The sequence below is a fragment of the Podarcis bocagei genome (assembly GCF_964188305.1).
Source record: "Podarcis bocagei genome assembly, chromosome: 8".
Lineage (NCBI taxonomy): Eukaryota > Metazoa > Chordata > Lepidosauria > Squamata > Lacertidae > Podarcis > Podarcis bocagei.
The window spans coordinates 37,334,805-37,358,040 of record NC_138133.1 but is presented as its reverse complement, the minus strand read 5'-3'; the positions used below and the strand labels follow the sequence as shown (position 1 = coordinate 37,358,040).

The 23,236-nt window shown below is 41.8% G+C and overlaps 1 protein-coding gene and 1 long non-coding RNA gene across 3 annotated transcripts in view; both read right to left on the bottom strand.

Annotated features, from left to right (window-relative positions):
* The window catches only part of FBXO15 (F-box protein 15), a 329,429-nt gene that overhangs the window by 200,563 nt on the left and 105,630 nt on the right, over positions 1–23,236 (bottom strand). The window lies entirely within an intron of this gene.
* The window catches only part of LOC308593371, a 29,166-nt gene continuing 8,665 nt past the window's right edge, over positions 2,736–23,236 (bottom strand). The window contains exons 2-3 of one of the 2 annotated variants that reach the window (XR_014010925.1): positions 11,331–11,440; positions 2,736–2,818 (exon numbers count right to left, since the gene is read on the bottom strand). This is a non-coding gene — a long non-coding RNA (uncharacterized lncRNA). Of the gene's footprint in view, positions 2,819–10,817; positions 11,441–23,236 lie in introns of those variants that run through there. The other variant, XR_014010926.1, reaches the window with a different exon arrangement.

The window sequence follows — 23,236 nt, the reverse complement described above, 5'->3', positions numbered from 1 at the left end:
AATGAGGCTTGGATTGGTGCGGTGGTGACCAAGCTGAGGTCTTGGTTGGGGCTGTGAGTGGTTTGGCGGTGAGCTGAGGGCTCCATGGCGGTTAGGCACTGGTTAAATTGGTGCTTGGAGGGGTAAGTGCCTACCCCTCCAAATGATGCGAATGGGAATTCCGTTAAAGGAAATCCAGGGGCTTGCCATTCTTTCGTCCTTGTCCCCGGAGTCGGACTTGGGCCGTGCAAGCCCCACAGGAACATGAGGGTGAGAAGTAATGGTCTGGTGCCCAGCTTTATTTCTCACCCAATACTTGTTTCCCACGCTGGCTTCCGCTGGTATCCGGAAGGCCAGCTCTGTCCCTGAGGGCAAGGACAGATAGTCGGAACCAGTGCCTAAGCAACCACTCACATTTTTGTATTTGAATAAAGTTGTGGCCAAAATTATGCCAAAAACCTTAAACAAAAATTGATGTGTGAAGTGTGAATTATTGGGGGGCTACTGTGACTCAACACGCAAAGCGTGTTCTCCCTAGCAGAGAGCACGTGTTGCGGTTGGGAACAGGCCACCCTCCAGTGACTAGGCAAATTTAGTTGAATCCCGGCCATTTAAATGGTTAAACTGGGTTGCTGGGGTGTTTTGATTGTTGCCCATTCGGAGGAGGGGTCAGAGTCTATATATACAGGGGCCAGACGTTGGCACGGCCTCTTGGCCGTTTTGCATCGGATCACCCGCCCTCCCTCCCTTTAATAGGGGGGTTTTTTATTTAAGCTGATCGCTTGACCTTGCTATGCCTGTCATGGTGTCGTTCGCCTTGGTGCGGGGGCATGGTAGGAATTTTGCCATCTGGCTGATTGGCTGGTGCCATTTGGTTTTTGCCTACTGCGTAGCAAATCGTCACAACTTGTAAGGTTGGCGGTTAGGCACTGGTTAAATTGGTGCTTGGAGGGGTAAGTGCCTACCCCTCCAAATGATGCGAATGGGAATTCCGTTAAAGGAAATCCAGGGGCTTGCCATTCTTTCGTCCTTGTCCCCGGAGTCGGACTTGGGCCGTGCAAGCCCCACAGGAACATGAGGGTGAGAAGTAATGGTCTGGTGCCCAGCTTTATTTCTCACCCAATACTTGTTTCCCACGCTGGCTTCCGCTGGTATCCGGAAGGCCAGCTCTGTCCCTGAGGGCAAGGACAGATAGTCGGAACCAGTGCCTAAGCAACCACTCACATTTTTGTATTTGAATAAAGTTGTGGCCAAAATTATGCCAAAAACCTTAAACAAAAATTGATGTGTGAAGTGTGAATTATTGGGGGGCTACTGTGACTCAACACGCAACAGTAATTGCTTTCATTCACTATTTTCCTATGTGGAATTGGAAAGGGCTTTTTGTCCCGAAACTGACTGTTAAGTGAAAAATATTTGTCATTTGGATGCCCAGGTCTTCCTCTCTGGCATTTCTAACTCATTGTGCAATTTCGACTAGGTCAATGATCCATCTGCTCCATCAGTTGGAAGGCAATATCTAATAAGAAACCAAAATCTACTTTGTTGCAATTATATTAACACATTAAATGTTTCAGGACATTATCCTTTTTAATAATAATAATAATAATAATAAATTTTATTTATATCCCGCCCTCCCCAGCCGAAGCCGGGCTCAGGGCGGCTAACAACAATAAAACAGTACAAAAGTACAACATAAACAACATTCATTTAATGATTTTAATTAGTTTAGCAATTAATTCTGGAACATATTTCCAACTTGTACTGTATAGGTGGGAACACATTGCAAGCTGTCAAGCAATCAGTGAGAAGATGACACATCCAACTTTTTAGATTGTTATTTGGTTACTGTTCTGGGTAATACTGTACAAAAAAAAACAAATCTGTCCCATCTCTTTCCCACTGTTTTCCAACATTTAATATGGGGGAAAATGCATCCTGGTGAAATTATAATGGTGAGGTAAGGATTTTTTTTTGGTCATGCTTGCCTAAATTTTGAGGTGACCAAGGGGTGTTTTCATGCATCCTCTCATTCTTCAAATCATCCTAGAAGTGGTATTTCACATTGCCACTTTCCCGTGTGGCAACACTGCAATTAAAGCCCCAGGAAAGACAACCAAAGAATTCCCTCATGGGGGATTTTTTTTGGGGGGGGGGGGTTGGAGGAAGTGTGGGCAGCCATGGTTTATTTTGGAACCCTTCACACAACATGGAAAATAGAACGCAAATTTCTATGTGACACAAAGGATATGCAGACTGGTCTCCTTTTTTGTGAGTGGGTCCACAGAATATGTGTATTTAGCCCAGAAAATCTTCCGGCACCTGCTGCACAGCCCTCCTCAGCCTCCACTCTGGCCAGTGTAAACCAGCAGGACTTCGCAATCCACCACTACATTCCACCCACCCCAGAACTATAGAAATACTTGAGTGCACATAGCAGTCAAATATTTGTCTCCTTTCCCTCAGTATACTTTTGACCATCTTCCAGTATAAATCTATACACTTTTCCAACTGCATGTTCAGAATATTTATGCTAATACATTCATATTATTCTACAGCAATAAGTACTGATTACAAAAAAGACCCATAAAATGGACATCATGGATAGATTTTATTATATAGTTAACATCTTTTATCATTTGATATATATCTTTTTCCTTGGGATTAGTTTTTATGTCTACAGACTTATGCTAAAATTGATGACTTTAAGTGGTATAATTTACATGGCTATTGATCTAAATTGAAATCAAATTGTTTCCGTCCTTTCCATCTGTTTCAGCCCACACGCAGCATTGCTTTCTTGCCTTTTAAATCCTGAGATGGTTCATTTTTAAGAATTCTTAAACAAAACAAAGGTCATGTAAGCAAAAAGCATGCAAGCAAATGTGGACATAACTTTAATAGATATGAACACTATATCTAAACCATTTAAGCAACCACGGTGCCACAGTTGATGAATGTTTATTGAACATTCACCCTGATTTGTGTGTGAAGAGGTTAAACAATTAGTGTCAAGCAAGAGTTATCCCACACTTTCCAGTGCATTTTCCCAACACTTTCCTTACCAAAAAAAGGGCTCTTTTTAGGGGGAGGGTTTGTTACACTAGAGCTCAAAATCTAATTGTACAACCTGAACTGGTTGATCTATGATTAAACACTTGGAAATGGTAACAGTCTAGAAGCACCCTGTAGTCATGAGCAGAAGACAAAGACCTGAATGAGCTGGGACCAAGGTATCTCAGAAATCTCAGGAATCACATTCACTCATGCAAACCCGTTGGAAATCCTGTTTCCAAAGCCTTTGTTGTGATGGATCAGTCCTCCCCAACCTGCTGTCCTCTAGTTGTGTTGAACTTCAGCTCCCATCACCCCTGACTGTTGGAAATGTTTGGCTAGAGCTGATGGGAGCTGCAGTCCAAAATATCTGGAAGGCATCAAGTTGGACAAGGCTGTCAAACAGAATACCAAAAAAAACCTGCCTTCTTGCAGGTCAAACAATTTGCCATCCTGTTACTGTTGCCTATTTTGACTGGCAACAAAAACATTATTATGGTGTAAGCCAGGCATAGGCAAACTCGGCCCTCCAGATCTTTTGGGACTACAACTCCCATCATCCCTAGCTAACAGGACCAGTGGTCAGGGATGATGGGAGTTGTAGTCCCAAAACATCTGGAGAGCCAAGTTTGCCTATGCCTGGTGTAAGCTGTTGTGGACCAACACTATGCTGAGTGATAACATGTTGCCCCAACTGCATTAGAGTAGAAACATAGGAAGTTGCCTTATATTGAGTCAAATAATTTGTCCATCTAGTTAAATACAGTTTGTACTGACTGGTTGTGGCTCTTCGGGGTTTCAGACCAGCAGCATTCTCAGCTCTGTCTGAAGATAATGGGGATTTAACCTGGGGCATTCTGCATTTAAAATAGATGCTTTGCTATTGAACTACAGCCATTCATGAGCTAGGCTAAGCTACATTGCCAGCTACAAAACCAAAATGGAGGTGTAGGGACAAAATTGAAGTGCTTTAGCAACACAAAGGGCTTACTTCAGAGAAACACCTTTAAAATCAAGTGGGCATTTGCTGTCATTTTGTTTGACATGTGGATTGCAGATGTGGGACAATGCACAGCAAATCTATGCCCATCTTCTCAAAGCCATTGTGCCATTTTGTGCTCTGGACATGTCATAAATAATAAATATTCCTTTTATATTCTTGTATTGGAATATTTATGGCACCATCATTTATACAATCCATATCATTGCCTCAGACAAAATTGCAATAATTGGACTTCTGTGCAAGTTTAAGTGTCAGCCTGGCACTTTTGACTTATTGATGGATCGACTATGCAAATGGTGCTCTCTGGAATAAAAGGAGAATTTGTAATGATGAAGCTAAAAGGAATCTTTTTATAACTTCAAGCAGCCTAAGGCAGTGGTAGCACTTGTCATCTGTCACTCTTGGGACAAGCATTACCAGGAACATTTAGCCACTATACATTTTGAATATGTCAAGGAGAAGTAGGAGTTGAAAGTAGGCATACTTCAAATTTATCCGTGTTAGTCACTGTAGCTTTTGAGTAAAACAAGCAGCAGAACAGAAAAATTAATGTATAATAAAGCTATTAAGAGTCAATGCCTTTAACCTTTTAAATAGCCGTGGAACATTAAATGTTACCTTTTTTTACCCAAGGCTTGATTAAACACTATCGCTGATGAAATTGTAGGGGAGAGTCTGCCTCAGTAGGGGTATGCAAGGCTTTTTGTCAGCCAGAACATGCCAGAACTCAGTTCCAGCACCTCTCAAGTGGGCGCCATTGCCATTCATTGTGAGTTCTGGCACTTCTTTTTCTAAAAAAAAATAGCTCTGGGTACCAGGTAGAAGACATTATTCATCTAGAAGAGTAGAAATAGGGAATAGAAGGATAACCAGTAGGCAGTCATCTGGATGAACGTAAGCATGTACAGAAAAGTATGTTCATGCCTACAGCATTGGGTTGTTATGTTACTGCTTAGATAAGAGTAGGGAGAACAGTAGGATCACAAACCCTAAGCAGAAGCTGGGTGCTGCAGACACATAGTGTTGTACTCATGGAAGTTGTCTCATCATTTTCTCCATTCTCCAAAAGCACTTACTCTCTTTTAACAAAGGACAATGCAAGGAATTCTTCTGCTGCACTCATCATATTGATACAGCTTCTTCAGTACCTGATGTTCTATCATCCATCGCCAGCAGTTTCAAGTTATTCCCCTGTGAAAGCTGCTGCCTTATTTATTGTACTAGGATAGAGACTGTGAATTTACTAGCCTGGCAATGAGCATTACTGGGGGTTGGGTGATGTTCCTAAATAATGGTAGAGGACAATTGTTTTGTTTGCAGTAAAGTCTGCACTATCCAAACTGTACTCAGGGGAAAACAGATTTCAAATTAGACTGAAAAAAGTCTTCATAATAATAATACACATCATTCTAAAAATCTAGGATTTGTTGTATTTCATAACATACCTGTAGGTACAATACAGAACATTTGTCTGCCCAATACAGGAGCAATGGAAAGCACAAGAAATTGCAGGAAAGGAAGACATTTTCTATTTAAAGGGCAACAAACAGAGTAGCAAGGTTACAGTGCATTTTATAAATTGCAAGTACAGAAAACTAGTTTCCGACTACACTTATAATGCCCTATTCTCATTTTCAGCAACCTGAACATAATATTATGACCTTTTCATTTTGACATTTAAAAAAGCTTAAGCAAACATTACATGTCTACTTCATGTTAGTTTTCAAACTGCCAAGGCTCCAATTTGAACAAGGACATAACTTCTTGGAGTAAAAGAAGTGTGAGTGTGGGTGTGTGCATAATTTCTCTTGTCAAGAAATTACCGTATTTTTTGCACCATAACACTCACTTTTTTCCTCCTAAAAAGTAAGGGGAAATGTCTGTGCGTGTTATGGAGGGAATGCCTACAAGTGGCATGCCTACGGATTTTCCTCCTCTAAAAACTACGTGTGTGTTATGGTCGGGTGCGTGTTATAGAGCGAAAAATACGGTATTAGGAGGACATTCAGCTACGTTTTACTCAGGATAGAACCGAACTACTGAAATTAATGAACTCAGGCCCATTAATTTCAGTGGGTCTATTTTGAGTAAAACTCAGTTGAATGCCACCCTTTGATTCCTGATTTGTTCACTTTTAATGCTCTCACATAATGTAATCTTTAAATACAGGAGAGGAAATGAATCTTTAAAATCTGAGTTCCAGTTGGAATATTTTCTGTGTTATCAAACAGACAAAAAGGAAGATGTGTATTGCTTAACTCCACTCCCCATCAAACACACTACATTTGTATGTTAAAGAAGACCAACTTTAAAAGGGTGCTTACTTTCATATAAAGTAAGTCATATAAAGAAATCTTTGTCATCTTGACTTGAAGACAAGCATTAACAGTGCAATTCTATATAAGTACTATTGGTTGAAATCCAATGTAATTTAAGTGGGTGTCCACTTGCACAATGGGGTTTCTTCCTCCCCTCACTCTTACAGTTTTCCAAGTTACCCCAAAATGAGCTCTAGGTGACTGGGGGATTTAAAAAACAAACTTACAGGATACTTTCCTTCTTGCCTGCTTTGCTGAGTGGATCTCGAATGTAGCTGGGAAAAGTTAATAGACCTTCGTAGACCCAAAAGGATAAGCCCTCTTCTCAACACAGGCCTCCTACTCACATAATCCAGTGTAAGTGAAGATCTTTAATTGGAAAATTATCTCCCAATAAAAGGAAAATATTGCGTATAGCTGTCTATAATCTTAAATATTCAAAGGTTTAGTGTATCATTTACGTGCCCTTATGTATTAAAATTGCTGGCCATATAATACCTGTCTAGCCAGTTCATATTCATTAATGTGAAAGTGTTATTCAATTTTGTGTAAAAGCATTATTCACAGAGAAGCAGCTATTTAAATCACAGAAGCTTAAATGGCCAGTGAACTCTTTTCACTACCAAACACTCGAACTTCATTAAAAAATCTTATCATTAAAAAACACCAATCTAGGATGAACATACGGTCTTGAAATAAGGAGAAGCTGATGTCAAGGAATTCATCAGAGCAAAAAAATACAAATATGACAACTGTTTCCTGATTTGCAGTTCACATTCCACCAAGGTGTGCGAAACCCAGATTTTCAGATTATTTCAAAAGTGATTATTTACCTGTTGGATGTGTTTGGTGCTCAGAGATAAACTGATCATTTTGGGATATCAGCAGACAGCTTGACACAGCTGTAAAGATTTCCAATGTGCTTGTCTTATCTTATAAATCCTTGTTTAGCAGAACTTCAGGTCAAATGTCCTCATTTTAAAAAAAGCACCCTTCAGTTCCTGTTGAACATTTCCTCAACACCCCGTATTTTTTAAAGGAGTCGATTGCAGCAATCCTGCCACCACATGTGATAGATTAGCTGCTCTTTGTAATTATATCTTATTTCTACTGCTCTCACCACTTGCAGCAATATATTATAGTTCCACTGCACTGAGACCAAATGTTAAAGTTGTCCTTTTATTGAAACCCACCACTGTGCTACTTTATGTAGTAAATGCTCACATTATCCCTTATCTTTATGAGAACACTCTTTAAAGATAACTTTCTTCTACATATTAACTATATTGACTTTTGACAGGCAGGCTACATGTGCACTGTATTGCTTCACCTCAAGCTAAAGGTGATCTGGCAACCTTTTTACCTCAAAAACTTAACAGTTTGCCTACCAAATGTCCTTTAATGACAGCATGGGGAATCTTACTAGAACATTTACATAAGGTTTGGTAGCAGTTTTCTCTCAGGATTACATGGTTCTTTCACAGCCCATAAAATGGTTATCGGCTCAAATCTAAATTCAGACATAAACTCATGCAAGCTCCAAGCTGTGAGTTTCTTCTTCAGCTTACATTCACAGAAAAAGGAGACCACTCAATCTTCTCTATATAGTCTTCACCATTTTGTAGTGGCTACCTTCTCCTCACCCCCTCCTACCCCCCCCCCCCATGCTTCAGAATGATGCTAGGGGGACAGTACACTGTAGAGGATATAAAATGGTGGCCAGACTGCCCAACATCAGGAAAAAGAAAAACTATGCTACTGCCGATAGGTCTCCGTAAGAGGATATATTAATTACATTTAATTCTCTGCAGACCTATATGTGCAGGTTAGAAAAAAAGAAAAGAAAACCAGCTGGTGCTTGTTTTAAAAAATGCACGGCTTGCATATAAAGAGCCCCAGTAGCAGAGTTTCAATCCCATCATTAAGCAGATTTAGTGAAGCATAGGCATAGGCTTAGGCTTTTAAACCTTTGTTTAATATGTTCCAGCTAACTGAGCCAACTTTGACTCCTTTGACCCCTCCTGCAGAGAAACAGACCACACAACGAAGCAAGTTTAAAATAGACTTTACTTACAGTGATGCATTGTCCTTAGTAGCAATGTTAAAATGCAGGTAAATATTCTTAGTTGAAAAATACAGCCAGGGCAACCTCAGAGGCAGAGAGATGTGTTGAGGCATGTCTGCCTCTGTTGCATGCAGAGTGTGTGGGTGTGTGAGTGTGTGGGTGTGGGTGTGAGTGAGAGAGAAAGAGAGAGAGAGAGGAACAAGAAACAAGTCTTGCTAACATACTAACTAGCACAGTTAGGTTTGACTGCAAATTTCCCACAACTGCTATCCATAATGCTAAGCCCCATTTCCAAGAAACTATTGAGGGAGAATTTTTCTTCCCCCAAGAATAAATGTGATGCAATTGTTCCCTTCCCCACCATTTCTCTGCAAATAAATGTGGTAGAGAATTTTGAAATGCCATTTGTACAAAGCTCTAGATATAGTTTTCCAGTTAGCAAAACACAAGACAATAAACCAGTAACATAAATTTATAAGGATTACCATATTTACTCGAGTCTAATGTGCCATCAAATCTAATGTGCACCTGTTTTGAGAACTTTGAAACCAAAAATGTATTTGCTGGCGAATGTAAATATCCCATAGAATCTAATGCACACTTTAATTTTCACAACGTAATTTGGCCAAAAAAGGTGAGCAGTAGATTCAAGTAAATACGGTAATCCTTTTCGCCTATGCAACCCAAAGACAGAAGAAAATAATCTCTATATTGAACCTTACATTTATTTCGAAAAGGAATGTAATTAACCAAATCCACTCAAATATCAAGTTCTGTTCTTTAAACTTTGTCAAGTTGATTGCCACCAATTCATTATCATTTTGAGAACTGGCAAGGCCAGATGTTTGGATTAATAACATGACATCCATTCACTGGCTGGTCTACTTAATATATTTTCTCTTTTAAAATTTATACTTGGGCAAGAGTGCAGGAAAGAATTGCATAGAAAAAGGGTTGGAAGCAGTGGTTTTAAGAAATGTCATATTAAACTTTTTACATTACAGTTTTAAAGTGGTGAAGTGATTGCAAGTACAAAAAAAAGAAAAGAAAAAGAAGAATACATGACATAAGACGTAGGAAGTCGAACTTTACAATAAAAATAGAATATGCCCAGGCTTTGTACTTTTAAGTCACTGTGCTTTAAAAGCATCAATATAATTACCTGTTTTATGGGAATCGTGCTTGCTTTGTGCTAGAAAACTGCTCTTATCTAGCAATCAGCCACAGAAAAATGAAAAAACTCACCGAACAACTATTGCGCTTTAGGAATTAGCAATGACTCTGGCTGGGTGAAAAGGAATCATAACAACTTTATATCACATGGAGGTACAAAATGTCAATACTAAAAGATTGTTAAAGCCATGAGTGGAAATTAAGCTGCATCTTACCTGACATCTCTTATCAAACACTGGGGAGGGGGGGTACGGGACCCAGAAAATCCCTGTTTCAACTGCAGAACGTATTTGATGCAGCATATTTCCTTATTTGCTTCTCAAGGTTAGGAAACAATGTTAGTAGCCTCCTTAGCATTCTAAAAAATTAAGGGTCATCGCTGTCAAAAACATGCTGAGGTCCAGAACTAACGCCCCACTACTGCCACCCTGCTCTATCACTGAGACCTCCAGAGCCATGATGTGGTATTGCTGCTGCTTGCTGCTACTGCCTGTCACTCATCTCATCCTGTCCCCCCTGCAAATGTGTTTAAGCAGTGGTGCTCATTATGGGAAATGAACCAGTGCTCAGCTCCTTTTATCAGCACGCTTCCAAGAATTAGCACTAGCACAAGGTGATACTTTCCTCCCTCTGTGTACAACTCATGCCATCCTCACATCTGCTTTGGAAGGTGGGGGTACGGGGGTACGGGGACTCAAGAACGGATTGAGGGGGTGTACAGGAGGGGAGAGTAGGAGAATGTTCCATTTCACAGGGAGAAATCCTTGTGCTGACAGAACATTCTGCTTAGTGCCACTACAACTCTTAGTGCTCAATGTCAAGACTTTGCTCCCAGCTGTAGTCAACAATAAGGGAAGAGAAGACTCCCTGGAAAAGACCCTGATGTTGGGAAAGATGGAGGGCACAAAGAGAAGGGGACGACAGAGGACAAGATGGTTGGACAGTGTTCTCAAAGCTACCAGCATGAGTTTGACCAAACTGCAGGAGGCAGTGGAAGACAGGAGTGCCTGGCGTGCTCTGGTCCATGGGGTCACGAAGAGTCAGACATGACTAAACAACTAAACAACAACAACCCCCACACAGTCCCTTTTACCATGTCATGATTTGTGTCATCGTACCCAGCTCCTTCAACACCCCCAATTTATTAACTTTGCTCATAACTAGACAGGACCTATAGCCAAAACACACTTTTTCGAGGTATTTACACAACAGAGTGATGACAAGCTTAAAGGCAACCCAACAGATTTTCACTTCTCATCGTTTGGATAGGATCCAACCTCCTTTACATGGCTCCATAAAATGTACACCAAGCACGAAGGAATCCGGCTGAGAACAGATGCGCCATGTGGATCAAGCTCAGCTGACATCATTCCAAGCCCAAGACTTTAATAAAATGGCCATTATGGAAGACAGAGTTAATTAAAACATCTCCAAAGAATCCAATGCATTTAAAAGGCTTTTGTCAAAATTTTAAAGGTGTTGGATCGTCTTCCACATTTCAGCTCCTTCCCTCTGCTCTTGGCAGTGCTGTGACTTTCAACCACAGAAAGGTCATAGTTAATTGTAACTTCAGGGAACATTGTACCTTAATTGCATTACTTAGCATATCACTTCCCAATATCCAGATGCAGTCAGGAGAAGTTCAGCATCAGGTAAAATCAATAGAAATTTAAGTAAACTTCGGCCACTTAGGTATTTGTATTTGAATGTACCACTCGAAATAAACATGAAGAGTTACCTTCCAGCGTTGCTCTCAAGATGATATTAATGCTGAAAGCAGGGGTAGCCAAGGGGTTGCCCTCCAGATGTTCCACAGCATGGCTGATGGGAGCTGTAGTCCAGCAACACCTGGAAAGTAGATTCAAACACATGAAGTCTTCTCACGTTAGCCATAGCCACGTGTGTTTTGGGGGTAAAGTAATCATGTTACCAGGAGCCCCTCCTCCTCATTGTTTTACTTGCCTTCCATGGGTTGTTGAGTGACTGGGTGAAGCACGCAGCCTTCTGTATCCACAGAGGCTTCCCATGTGGTTTAATGCCTGTTTTTTTTCCCCCATTCTAAAACTCATAAGGAGCTTCCATGAATACCGGAAGCTTCCTGCTTCACACAGTCAGCCTCCAACTCATAGAAGACAGGTTGAATAACAAGGGGGGGGGGTTGGAGCCAGAGTACTCTGTCCTGGTTCCCACTCACAGATTTGGTACTCAGCTCTTAAAATTAAAAGCTTTATTCCAAGATTCACTACTATTCCCATATATAAGTTTGGTTATACAAGTCCATGGCTAGGTATTATCTGAGACCCAACATTTGAAATGGCCCTTGTGCCCACCCTACTTGACAGGAGAGCTCATTCATTCACACAGTTGGCACCCCAAGACTCAGGGCTGGGTGGGCAAGCAAGCACTCCTCTGAGTAGGCTGAGCGTACAAAGTCTGTTTGTGCTGGCAGAGTCGCCTCTTGGTCCTTGGTGACAGAGAGAGATGTCTGGGCTGGCTCTCTGTCATATTGGCCCCTGTGCCTTCCCTGAAGGGAGTGGCTCTTTGCTGGCAGGAGGCAGCACCAATTGTAGTGCCAGAGTTGCAACAACCAGCTAAGATGCTATACCCAGCATATCCAATGGCACTCTTGACAACCCACTCGGCCTTTCTACGACGCTCCTGACATGCTCATCCTCCTTGAAAACAGAATGTCCGAATGGAGTTGTTAAATCTACGTAGATGAGCGCCGCAACCCCAGAGTCGGCCACGACTGGACCTAATGGTCAGGGGTCCCTTTACCTTTACCTTTACTCCTTATATTTAAAATTGTCTTTAGACACAGGGTGGATCTCTACTGACAGGAAAACAGAAAGACGACCAATATTTTGAGGCCATGATGTAGTGGACTTTTTTAAAAAGAGATTGAGCACATGACATAATGGGTTCCATGCTGAGAACATTTTTTTTTTTTTTTTTACGAATAAAATGAGTTGGCCTAAAATAATGCCGCTGCAGAAGCAATCATATGCAAGGGCTTTCTGAACAATATAACTTTGCATGGTTCCAAGTTTTCTGCAATTCCAAAATGGAAACAAAAAAGAAACCCCACTGTGAAGTTCGAGTAAATATTAGCCATTTGATCGACCCACAGGTGCAATTCTGATGTAAGTTCTAAGATGTAACTGTCTACCCAAGACTATATAAATCATGGAGAAGTGGTGAAGAGCATTAACTGTGGAGCAGTCTGGAGACTATATATTATTTCAGTTGCATCATCTAAAACACCAGCACACGCACACCACTTGTAGTCAAATATATGTACTCCAAATTTCATTTTAAACCAGGATCTGCCCACAAACAGCACTGTGGTATGGGTGGGTAGTGTTGGACTTGGCCCAAGGAAATCTAGCTCATCAACTAGGTTGTTATTGGCAAGATAATATATCCTAGTGTAACTCTATTTACAGTAGACTACCCACGTAGGCCACTCTGAAGTTCTTGATGGAGAACTAGAAAGTATGATAGACAGAAATAAAGATGAGAACTCTTTGTCAGTCCTCAGGACACTGCTGTTTTGTTAGAAGATGTGCAAATTTCACATTGGGAAACCCTTACGGCAGTTCAATGTTCACATAAATTAATCTGGAAAACAAATTAGTTAATGTCTCCCCCATTATTCTTGCTATTTTTAAAGCAGCATGCTTTGCCTAGATCAGGCATAGGCAAACTCGGCCCTCCAGATACTTTGGGACTACAACTCCCATCATCCCTAGCTAACAGGGGTGATGGGAATTGTAGTCTCAAAACATCTGGAGGGCCTTGTTTGCCTATGCCTGGCCTAGATGCCCTGCCTCTCATGTAAGGGAGAGGGGCACAGTGGATTTCTGCATAATATGAGGAGATAGGTATGACACATGGCTTAAACAGAAAAACGTGGATTTTTTTAAAAGAAAGAATGACACCATACCTCAACCCCTGTGAATGGACTGAAGACAAGTGCTAAGCATGGATTCTGATCTGCAAGTTGATGGGAAACCCAGCCAGGTGGGCGGGGTATAAATAATAAAATTATTTATTATTTATTTAAGAAGAAAAGAAGGGTCTTGCTGGGTCAAGCCAAAGGCCCATCTAGTCTACCATTCTGTTTTCACAGCCTCCATGAGCAGCCTCATGCTTTTACATATTCTACTAATACATAATTTCTAAATGCTATGCAATCAAGGGCACCAACAAGATGCTTAAACTATGTATTAATCCTCTTTCCCTTTCCCTTTGGGGAGACATCAGTCTGTTATCTATGTTGTTTGTTCTGCACCAGTTCATTTCTCTATTGTTACATTCCTGTTCCTCCTCTGAAAGTTTGCTGTGCGTTGTTAACACAATTTCTCTCTCTTTCTTTTTTTAAAAAAAATACCCAATAGGGAGCTTTCCAGATGGGTTCCAGTGTCCTCTCCTCCTATTTCAAAGTCACACAACTGGACACCCTTTGCATTATTCTGATAGATCTTGATTTGTCAGTTTGATCAAGCTGTTGCTTGCAGGTGCATGCTATTAGTGCATCTTAATTGTCATTTCATGATCAAACTTCAACCGTGCTCTTTTCTTTGATATTTCAGAAGACACTTACTATGAGGAGACGGTACACTACCTTACATAACCACTGCAATATTCAATAAATATATTCCACCTAAATAGTAATTGCTGTATGCCATTAGATTCACTATAGAATACAGTGGGTACAGATATGAAAAGCAGGTGGAAGGAAAGACTTGAAAGCTATTCCCACAGTGAGAAAGTAGACCTTATTCACCACCACCATGTTAAACAGTGGAGAATCTGGTAATGTCCAAAACTGTATCACAAACATTCTGAAAATTAGAAAATAGCAATGGTCCAAGAGGCAAGATTATGTTGGGGGGAAGTTTCAGGTGAATATAAAGCTGTTGCATTGATTTTTTATTTTTTTAAAAAAAATTATTTTATTCACGATTTTCTTGTTTTACAGAAGTGTAGTGCCTCGTATTTTTTTTTCATGTAACATTTTTACAAATCCGTTTCATTTGTTGAGGCATTAGGGGGAGAAGAAAAGAAAAAAGAAAAAAGAAAGGGGGGTGGAGAGAGGGAAGATGGATAGGGGTGGGGTCGGGTGGCAGTGTGCATTGATAAATAAAATGTGGCTGCAACTTTTCATCATCAGAGGCCCTTTCACTGAGGACCAGAGCCGAGGGACATCTGGTGGTTCCCTCACTGCGAGAAGTGAGGTTACAGGGAACCAGGCAGAGGACCTTCTCGGTAGTGGAACCCGCCCTGTGGAACGCCCTCCCATCTGATGTCAAGGAAATAAACAACTATCCGACTTTTAGAAGACATCTGAAGGCAGCCCTCTTTAGGGAAGTTTTAATGTTTGAAGTTTTATTCTGTTTTTAAAGTTCTGTTGAAAGCCGCCCAGAGTGGATGGGGAGAAATAATAAAATTAATAATAATAATAATAATAATAATAATAATAATAATAATAATAATAATTCATGTGCTTCATCCACAAGAGTTCCTGAGGGCAGAAACATGAGAACAGGCCTTTTCTGTGGTGGCTCCCCACTTGTTGCTCTCCTCAGGGAATCTCACCTGACGCATTCACTACATATCTTTAAGTAACAGGCATAAACATTCCTCTTCTTCTGGGCCTTTGGCTTATTAAACAATCTATGGCCTTTTAAACTGTGGAGAAGTATTCTTTGTATTTTTATATTGTAAATTTCCCTGTGATCTTCAGATGATTGTAACAACAACAACAACAACAACAACATAATAATAATAATACACTTGTACCTCGGGTTACAAACACTTTGGGTTACAAACGCTTCGGGTTACAGACTCTGCTAACCCGGAAGTAGTACCTCGGGTTAAGAACTTTACCTCAGGATCAGAACAGAAATCGCGCAGCGGCAGTGGGAGGCCCCATTAGCTAAAGCGGTACCTCAGGTTAAGAACGGTTTCAGGTTAAAAACAGACCTCCAGAACAAATTAGAAGAAGAAGAAGAAGAAGAGTTTGGATTTGATATCCCGCCTTTCACTCCCCTTCAGGAGTCTCAAAGCGGCTAACAATCTCCTTTCCCTTCCTCCCCCACAACAAACACTCTGTGAGGTGAGTGGGGCTGAGAGACTTCACAGAAGTGTGACTGGCCCAAGGTCACCCAGCAGCTGCATGTGGAGGAGCGGAGACGCGAACCCGGTTCCCCAGATTACATGACTACCGCTCTTAACCACTACACCACACTGGCTCCAGAGGTACCACGGTAATAACTTAAAATAATCAATGTTACATAATGGAGTCTAATAGGTTTACAGAGCAGGAAATAAGTAGCCCACACTGAATTTCAGCCTACTCCTTCCTTATCACAAGTGTTTTAACCAATGAACTTGCTTGCTGTCATGACATTTAGGGATATCTTTTTTAAAGATTAGTAAACTGCTCATTCAAACCCTTTAGAAAATAATAACACTAGTGCTGAATGATTATCTTTAAAAAGTGTGAATAAGATGCAATGATACTATAATACATTATGACTCAGACACTGTTGTGAGTCATGGCTACAGTTGCAAAAGGACAATTACTGAATGGTTTCCCCATAAAAATAAAAAGAAAGCCTTGCACAGCATAGAAACAAATAAAAATCAGCTGTATTTAGTCCAATTATCTTGAGTGCGCTCTTCCTGTGTAGGTGACATTTGTTCTTAAATTCAGTGCAGCTTTGATTTCATGCATTTTTTTCGTGTGTCATTCTCTCTGCTGGTTAAATAAGGACCTTGGTTGGAGTTAATGTCAGAAATCCAAACTACAACTATCAAGGACACAGTGTCTCTAGCATTCATTCTAATGATAAAACAGAGGCTAACATGTGAATCCCATTGGAACCCAATTCAAGATATTCCAGTGAGTTTCTTCTTTCTCCCAAACACATTTTCAAAGAAATATGGGACGGCTTGGGTATTAGCATGCACATCTCAATTCTCAGAAATCCCTAGGATTGGTTGACCACCTATGTCACATTAGCAGGTAGAGAAGGAGGTTGGGGTTAACACTGATGAATACTCAGAACATGTTTTATTAAACCCCTGATGTTTAAAAGCCACTGTGAAGCTCAGCAGAAGGACACTGAAAAAGGAAAGGAAAGCATAACTACATTTGTATCCTGGGCTAACTTTTGTAAGGATTTCCAGGAAGATTATCCTACTGTATTCTCACAACAGATCCAAGAGATTGATAGTGATGAGTTAGTGTGAAAGAGGGACTGGTCCAAAGTCACCAAATGAGCCTCATGGCAGAGCAGGAATTTGGTCCACTTCCAGAATTTTATCTACTACAACACTGTGATTTATTTCCCCCCTAAATGCGGATGAAACCACTTACTTCTGTGGACCTCCTACCATTGCAGAGTCAGATTTACATTTCTTATAACCAGTAATGCAATCCTATACAGCTCCCCCTGCCCCAGCTTTTAGCAGCCCTTTATCCCAGGTAATAATCCCTGGACCTAATGGTCAGGGGTCCCTTTACCTTTAATCCCAGGTAACCATGTACAGTGGTACCTCAGGTTACATATGCTTCAGGTTACAGACTCTGCTAACCCAGAAATAGTGCTTCAGGTTAAGAACTCTGCTTCAGGATAAGAACAGAAATCATGCTCCGGTGGCGCGGCGGCAGCAGGAGGCCCCATTATCTAAAGTGGTGCTTCAGGTTAAGAACAGTTTCAGGTTAAGAACGGACCTCCAGAACGAATTAAGTACTTAACCCGAGGTACCACTGTATAGGATTACAGCCAAAGTTAACAAAACGAGGCTCAGACTGGGAAACTTTTGAATACTGGATGTACCTGTTGTTGTTGTATGAATCCGTCTGTTTCAGGAGACAATGGAGGGGTGCACTGTTGTATGAATCCGTCTGTTTCAGGAGACAATGGAGGGGTGCGCCTTTGGAAGCAAAGTCAAAGCACTGGAGAGTTACAGTGCCTGCTGTAGTGACCAATACAGGAGAGACATGTTTTGTTGCAGCTGAGGCAGATGAAAGCATCCAGTTATGCTGCTGCAGATGCACCATGGAATTTCTTCTCACTGCACTCCTCCCAGTGATCATTCTTCCTATGTTCACTGTTGTGGATGAACAACCTGTTTCCAAGCAAAAAAAGGCAGGGTAGCACAATGGTTAATTCCAGCAGGGGAAGGTGAGATTTCACTGACCTTATCAAAGAATATAGGTCTTCCTTTGTGACACTTGACCAAATTCCTACTCAAGTTCTTTAATCCTTTCTGTCTCCCATAAAATATGCCTGAGCATGCAAAAATTCTTTGTAAAGGAATGTGATGGTATAGCAGGGTTATCATTAAAATACTGTACTCTGCTCCCAGGTGGAGTCCATCTCTCGACTTCACAAAAGTTAGATAGGGAAAGTCAACTTGTTCCCTTTTGGAGGTTCAGAAGGAAGGATGGACATTTCTCATTGCAGGTCTTCAAATAAGAAGTAGAGTAATAAAGTGAGCAGAACATGCTGGAGGCAGGTATAAAGGGAAACTATTCCTTATAAGTTTCCAGAGACATCTGATTGGCTACCTTTGGAAATAAAATGGTGGACCAGTCGGATCTCTCTCTAATTCAGCAGGGCAATTCTTGTGGGCATAAACATTTTAATGAAGTCTCAGTGTCAGCTCCAGCCCACTTTCAGGGGCCCCTGAGCAAGTCCCGATCAGGCATTCCCCTCTTTCAGGGTCAGCTGCCTGTCACTGGGAGCCTTCCTCACACCCACCACTTTGAGCTTTTGCCAGATAAAAAGGAATCAGTGAGCAGTTAGGTGGTAGCAGCTGTTGCTTTTCCAACTGCTGCTGTCATTCACCTTCTCACCTCTTCTGGACCAGAGGAAAGGGGAGAATGAGCAAGCAGGTGGCAGTGGTGAGGATGGTAAGGAGTGGGAATATAGGTGCAGGGCACTCTTCATGGTGGCCCTCTGCTGGGACATAGGCAGGTGCTGACCCCCAACACCAGTCCTCTGTAATATAACTGGGGAAAGCAAAGGCATTTGAAAACTTCTGGACAGAAAAATACTGCATCTGCGATGCCACCTGCTACTTATGCAGTCAAATAATATACAGAGTAGCTAAGGAAAAATGACTGTGGAGATCAAGAAAGCAGTAGTTGAGAAGAAACAAAGACTAGCTCAGATTATAGTGAGCTGATGGAGATCACATGATAGGGTGAGGGGGAAAGTCCATGCACCTCCACGTGATAAATTGAACCTGAGCAGAGGGTTCACTCTGAGCAAGATCAAGGTTCAATAGGAATATTTTCCCCAGTCCTACTAGCACTAAAGGTAAAGGTAAAGGTAAAGGTACCCCTGCCCGAATGGGCCAGTCTTGACAGACTCTGGGGTTTGTGGGGCCCATCTCACATCTATTGGCCGGGGGCCAGCGCTGTCCGGAGACACTTCCGGGTCACGTGGCCAGCGTGACAAAGCTGCATCTGGCGAGCCAGCGCAGCACACGGAACGCCGTTTACCTTCCCGCTGGTAAGCGGTACCTATTTATCTACTTGTACCCGGGGGTGCTTTCGAACTGCTAGGTTGGCAGGCGCTGGGACCGAGCAGCGGGAGCGCACCCCGCCGCGGGGATTCGAACCGCCGACCTTTCGATCGGCAAGCCCTAGGCGCTGAGGCTTTAACCCACAGCGCCACCCGCGTCCCCCCTACTAGCACTATAGATCTTCAAAGAACACAGCATCAATATTGATAAGTTCCCACCACAGCGCTTCAAAACTTTTCTTGTTTCTATTTTATTTCAGAGAACAAAAAGAGAGGCAAACCTAACTATAATATCAACATGCCAAGAACTGCTCCACCTACTAAGAAAAAGGTGCCATTGCCATGGGGAGGGATGTTATTGCTCAATTGCACTAAGTAAGGTTTACAAGGTGGATTTACAAGTGAGAATGTATTACATTTCTATCCTGCCTTTCCTCCAAAGACCACAAAGCAGTGTGCACGGTTTTCCTCAATTTTATTCTTGCAGCAATCCTATGAGCTGGGTTAGACGTAAAGATAACTAGCCCAAGGTCTCCAGGTAAGCTTTGCCAGGAAACTAATGTCGGGATTTGAGCCTATGCCTTCCCAATCCTAGTCCAACAGTCTTAACCACTTCTTCTTGCTGACTCTTGCTTTAGACATACCTTAGGGTGCTTTCATAGAATCTTAAAAAATAGGATCCTGTTGACTCTGCCCACTAGCCAATAATGAAAACACTGGAATCACCACTCAAAGTGTTCTTCCCTGGCACATCAAACCTCAAAGTCTTATGCTACTTGTATCCAATACAGTGGTACCGCTGGTTAAGAACTTAATTTGTTCCGGAGGTCTGTTCTTAACCTGAAACCATTCTTAACCTGAGGTACCACTTTAGCTAATGGGGCCTCCCGCCGCTGCCACTGCACGATTTCTGTTCTCATCCTGAGGTAAAGTTCTTAACCCGAGGTACTACTTCCGGGTTTGCAGAGTTTGTAACCTGAAGCGTTTGTAACCCAAGGAACCACTGTACCTGAACTATTTCCAGGGTGACCTAAAATCTGGAAATTCAGATGCATCAAACTATACATCAGGTTGGCACTATTTTGAGTTAAATCACATAATGGTTGTGCAAGTGCAACTGATTTGGTTTTCTTGTGCAGCTAGTTTAAAAAACCGAAAAAACTGGACTATTTGTCATAAGGAAAATGATCAGAAAATGTACTAGAAATGGTGGGGGGGATGAATGAATTCCTAGGCTCCACAAATAACCCAGAGATGCATTTTAAATAAAAGGACATTCTACTCATGTAAAAACACAATGATTTCTGGACCATCCATGGGCCAGATTTAGAAGGTGATTGGGCCAGATCCAGCCCCCAGGCCTTAGTTTGCCTACCCATGGTTTAATGTAACATCATCTACCTCCCCATTAAAAAAAACCAGAAAAAATGATCAGTAAGTAGACAGGATCCCCTAACCCCCTTGCCCACAATCCATTGAAGCAGCAGTCAAGTGTTCAACTTAAGATAGAAACCAGATAATGCAATCCTAAACCCAAGAGTATATGTATTTTAACGAAGACATCACTCATTATCTGTTAAACCTTCCCCTTATATATAGATCCAGGAGATTGCTTTCTGAAACCTTTGTTTGCACAAGCAGGTACAACTCGGCAGAAATGGCTGTTTCTTTTGAGAGACAATAATAGCTTTGTAAAATACAGAGTGACCCTCTAGGCACTGGCTGGGGGAAAAACCCACACAGGCAAAATGAGTTAAATAAATTCACTGTAAATTGTTTTGGTGATTCGGAGGTTTAATCTGAAATCAAGCTGGATTTGAGCTTGTTTGTGTATCTGGAGTATGATTGGTGTTCAGCAGGTATTATCTGTCACTATTTATATTGATGATAAAGTTTTAAATAGGCTTATGATTAACGTGTTGCTTTATTTTGTTAGTCACCCTGTGCTCCTTTTTGGGAGGGAGAGAAGGAAAGATATAATGACAAATAAGTAAATATAAATAATCTTTTGCTTGAAGTCAACCTTGCCAACACACTTTTTCTTCACTCCATTGCTGTGAGTCGATGTTCATGCTTCTGCACATTGTAAGACCATCTTTTCAACCCTGGCTTGAAAAGACAACGCCTAGACTTCCGGAGGCGGCGCGAAACAAGTAATGGCGGTCCTCTTTGCGCTGCGAAGAGGGGCTCCGCAGGAAAGGGTCGTTCGCTGCGGCAAAGCGACGACCCATTAAGTAAAACCACGAGCAGAACGAGCTCGTGGCCGTGGGATCCGGCGGGCACCAAGAGCGACCCCCAAAACGAAGAAGGGACCCCGTAAGGGGCTCCGGAAGCGCGGAGGGGAAGCGGTGCTGTGGATTCATCGCTCTTTCTGCGGGAGTGAAGCCGCGCGGCTGTTACTGATGAGCGCCGACCTTTCTTCCTTAATATTGGATTACAAATCAACTACTCGTGAGTAAGATTTACTCGGAATTGGATTACAAATTTATGAATTTGGCTGAAAGCGGGAGACGAGAAAAAGGAAGTCCGTCTCCCGGTGGTGCTTAGCGATCAAAGGCAAAGGAACTGACAAGCTGGAAGCAACAGGAAAAGGCTTTAAATTGGGAAATACATGCGTCTGGTGAAGCTAGCAATTGAAGGGAAAGGCAAGTAACTTTTACTTTTTTTTTTTTTGACATAGTGTTTACTTCAAGTGGGGACTATCTTCTTTATTGGACTTTAAAACTTCGAAAACCCCAGCCTCGGACTTGCAGGGGGTAAAAGGCTTCTTTGCGGATACAATTACAAAGTTGAAATGGATATATAGAGGCAGCACTGGTGGATACAATTTAATAACTGTATCTTGCACCTCAAGACAAACTACTGGCAATATTGAAAGGGCTCTGCTAGAGGGGAAAAAGCCTTCTCTAAGGACTATTGCTTACTTATTTAACTGCAGAAACTTTAATGGCGACTGAAACTTTCTTCCTTCTTTCTTGAATTGTAACAATACTCCCTCTAGTGGGCTTGGGATTTACAACTCTCTGGGAACCAACTTTGTTTTGACTCTCTGTGGCTTGGTTGTTTACTTTGAAGCCTGTCTTTCCCATGGAACTTTTGACAGTTTGACCTTGAATCTAAAGACAGGTGTGGAATGAGTGGCCCACCAAGAACAAGAGCTTCATCGAAAGCAGGGAAAGGCCAACTGGTACAAACAACTTTGATTTCTCAGGCTCGCAGATCTTCAGTCCCTGCTGTTCTACAGGGAGCTGCATCAACAACAGCAGCTCCATCCAAGGAAGCTGATCAGCCAACAGCTGAGGACATGGCAGCAGGGAGCACCAACACTCTCTTAGAGGAAATGTTACAACAATTTGCAATTTTGAATAAAAAGGTTGATGACCAATCGGCAAAAGTTGATTTAGCCATATCTTCAATTACCAAACTTTCTGAACAGGTGGCTAAGCATTCACAAGATATTGGAAACTTAAAGGACGCCACATCTGAAAATCGGAAGTTGGCCGAGGCTGCGAATGAAAAAGCAGGTGAAGCAATTCAGAAAGTGGAGGAATTGAAAGGAGAGGTAAGGCCGCTACACAAACATATTAGCGACCAGCAAACCCACCTGGCTTTAGCGGAACTGAGAAACAGGGAAAATAATTTAAGATTACGTTCCATCCCAGAGATTGAGAAAGAGGACCTGATTGGTTTTTTGACAGCAGAATTTTCTAAATTCTGGGGTATAAAGGAAGATACGGATTTTAAAATAACAACTGCATTCAGACTGGGAAGAGTTACCAGGAAAGACAGGCCCAGAGACTGTTTGATTATTTTAAGGGCCAAGCAGGAGAGAGACAAGCTACTGGACCTACATTTTAACAAAGCACTCGAGATCCAGGACAGAAGAGCACAAATTTACAAGGATATTCCTAAACAATTATTGGATCTCAGATCTAACTACACTGACCTAGCTGGACTGTTGAGAGGCAACGGAATACCGTACAGGTGGGAGTTTCCACAAGGTATATCATTCAACTACAAAGGAAAGAAGATTAAAATCAAAACGAAAGAGGACAGCCAGAAGTTTCTGCACGACCACGGAGAAGACCTGCAGAAAGGA